Genomic DNA, 3,388 nt, shown 5'->3' on the forward strand with positions numbered 1-3,388 from the left:
AAAAAGGATATATCTTCTCTTTAAATTGTTTCATTGTTAGAGCTTTATACTTAGTCCCAGATACTATGAATGGTACTGAGCATCTGTGTCTTGATATTGAGACAGAAGATACATGGAGCAGATAAACCTGAAAGTTTAGGAGCATGAAATAAAATTCCATGGGTAGTTTACATCTGTTTCTTCGTAATTGAAAATGCTTGACAGAGTGCAAGCATTAGCAATTTAGCCACTAGGTTAATTTCTATGGCTAAGTATTTTTCAGAAATGTAGGTTTATAATAGATACCACCTAAAATCCAAGTACATGATTTGGTGAGCAAAATCTTCACCAGTATACTTTGGTAAATGCACAGGAAGTGCAGGGCAGTCATAGAACAGTTTTTTTTAGCATTCAGGCAGGGACTTTGTGCTCAATTTGGGGGGTGTTAGGTTCCAGAAAGAAATTCTGAGGGTGGTGGTGGAGGAAGCAACATCTCCATACATATGTTTACATATGTAGCATCTATATATGTATGCATATATATACACACGGGTATATAATGAATTCTTTGTTGTTAATTAGATGGGGCAGCCTATATATTTTTACAAAAATGTTTAAGAATATTTTAATTTGCATATAGTCCTTCTAAATTTATTTTCATTTATTTAATAGGTACTTGTAGTTTTATTGTATGCTGGTTGCTATTATAGGTACTTTATAAACATTAATTTTAAAAATCCATATAACATCCTTAAATGCTTTCCTAAGAGGATAGTTCAGATGCTTTTGCTAAATGCTCATTTTTTTCCCTTGCTAATTGTTTATGTAACGTAACTGAGCAAGGTAATGAACTGCATTTACTTTGACACGAAGCTTTTAAATTCTGATTTTGTAACATTTTTCATTGCACAATGGTGTCACTGAAATAATAGTTTAATGTTGCAAAATATTTAAGTAATTTAATAACTGATACTCTAAGCAGATAGACTGTACTACATTTATTTGTGATATAGGGAACAGACTAGAGACCTAGATAGGAATAAAAATAAGCTTCTTTCATATTATAGGCACTTATTTAGTCTTATTTACTTTTGCACAGAGTAATTACTTTCAAACTTTTGACAGAATATAGATTTGAAAATGCATTTAGAATGATGATTATCCTTAAGCAGCATAATGCATCATCTATCCTTTTTATGAGAATTTTGTTCTTCTGCCTGCTACAGATTGGGGGCAGATGAAGTGAAATGACTGCGTTGGTAAGGAAAGTGCTTTTCCTTTGTCTGCAGACTTTCTGCCTGTATTGCAAGATTGCCTTTCGGCTGGCATCCTCTGCTTAAGGGCCTCTGTCAGTTACTTTGGTTGGAAATGCTAAGATGGTGGACATTTTTGTTGTCATGTTCTTTTTTTGTTGTTGTTAGAGGCTCATACAACTCTTTATCACAATCCATACATACATCAATTATGTAAAGTACATTTGTAATTCATTGCCCTGTTGTCATGTTCTTGCCTTTGCCTTGTGACGCTCCCACTTTGACTAGAGGAGCCACACCAGACGTTATCACTTGGACATGCATCTTTTCACCTTTTAGGGCAGGCATCCTCAAACTGTGGCCTGCGGGCCACATGCGACCCTCTGAGGACATTTATCCAGCCCACTGGGTGTTTTCGCCCCGTTTTTTTACTTCAAAATGAGATATGTGCAGTGTGCATAGGAATTTGTTAATAGTTTTTTTAAACTATAGTCCGGCCCTCTAACGTGTCTGAGGGACAGTGAACTGGCCCCCTGTTTAAAAAGTTTGAGGACCCCTGTTTTAGGACTTGAGATTAGACAGTTCTCTGAAACCTTCAAATAGGTATCTTACTGAGGCTGCCTACCTATTTGCCCTGTACAGTAAAGAAGACTGTGCTAAACTCACCTAAAGGTCAATCTTGGAGAAAATAAAGGTCGCCTCTCCTCTCACCTTGTTGGTGCAATCAGTGCACCTGTGGGTTGTGACGAGCTGACCTACCCTGAACCACTCTTGGAGAGTGCATCCAGGTTGTTTGGATAATGCAGGGAAAGTCACCTAGTATCCATTGTGTGGCTCATGGATGAATCGAGCCTGACATACATATCTGTAGTGCCACCCTTGTACCTTTATAAAACACTTGGTGATTACATAAGGAGCCTGAGGTTCCATTTCCAGCTCTGCTACTACATAGGCCGATGGTGAGAGGACAGAAGACACCTGTTACCTTGAGATCAAGTAGCCAGATTGGGTGAAGAGAGCACGATTTAATCCAGAAGTCCAAACAAACACCCTTTGCAGTATTCATTGGTCCTGTCAGCCTCGTTTAGGATATGGGAATGACCTATGGGCTAAAGTCATTTTGTTTTGTTTTCTGTTACACATGGCCCAAATTTAATTTGGCCTTAGGCCAAGGAGAGGGGGTGTTAATTTCATGGATACCGTAGAACCGCTTTTCGACTAATGTCTCTTAAATTAGCATTTAATTTACTCTTAAATATAGAACATTGAATTTTGACACACACCCTCTCTACTTCCCACCTACTGTCATTTATTTCCCACCTACTCTTACCCAACACTCTTAACTTTTCATCAAGCCTCAATTTTCTTTTGACCTATTCTCCCATCAATCAAACTATTATCTATGACTCTGTATCTAGAATTCTACACATGGATCCATAGGTAAGGCTGATGGCATGTCAACATGACTCATAGAGATAGGTAGATGAGCATAGGCCGGGTGTTTGCATGCTAACAGAGACTCTTCTAGTACTGCTACCATGTAATGACCTCTAAAGAGAGATGCCACCATTTTCAGAAAAAGGAGTGGACTCTTCTCTTGGATTTAAACTAGAGGCACATGTCATAATTCTCCTTGTGGTGGGGTGTTTATCCTTTGGCCAAGGAACAAGGATCACCTGATTCAATCCCCATTTGTGCAAAGACCAAAGCACTGGTTCTACCTTTCTTTGCCCCTTTTTAGATGAGCTGGGGTTAAAGGGTATCAGAGGTTGGCATCGCAGTCCTTTTGGTTAATGTTTAGAGAAGGGGATTCTAGAGGGAACAACCCTGTAATCTGGTTTCTCCTAGAAGCTGGTGGTTTGACTGTTAGCTCTCCTACACTGTCCATCAGTCTGCATCCTTGAGGCAACTCAGTTCCTGCCTTCTGATTCAAATGCCCGAAGATCTGGGGAGCCAAACTTGCATATGTTTTTTTCCCATGAATCTTGGATCTCTCTGATAGAATCCCTTGACTATTTTTAAGTGATTGAGTGCTCTGCTGTGTCCCGTTGGATCACTGTGATTCAGATTGGGCAGTTAGGTTTGGCTTTTGACTGTTAACTGTTTTTATGCACTGCCAGTATAATCATTTAAAACACGTTTTGCTGTTTCTTTTA

The 3,388-nt window shown here is 38.9% G+C and overlaps 1 protein-coding gene across 1 annotated transcript in view; it reads left to right on the plus strand.

Moving 5' to 3' along the window:
* UBTD2 (ubiquitin domain containing 2) overlaps positions 1 to 3,388 on the plus strand; it is a 93,931-nt gene that overhangs the window by 66,545 nt on the left and 23,998 nt on the right. The gene's annotated exons all lie outside the window — the stretch shown is intronic.

The sequence above is a fragment of the Echinops telfairi genome, unplaced genomic scaffold (genome assembly GCF_000313985.2).
Source record: "Echinops telfairi isolate 266 unplaced genomic scaffold, ASM31398v2 ScPeMD7_7469;HRSCAF=8507_0, whole genome shotgun sequence".
Classification (NCBI taxonomy): domain Eukaryota; kingdom Metazoa; phylum Chordata; class Mammalia; order Afrosoricida; family Tenrecidae; genus Echinops; species Echinops telfairi.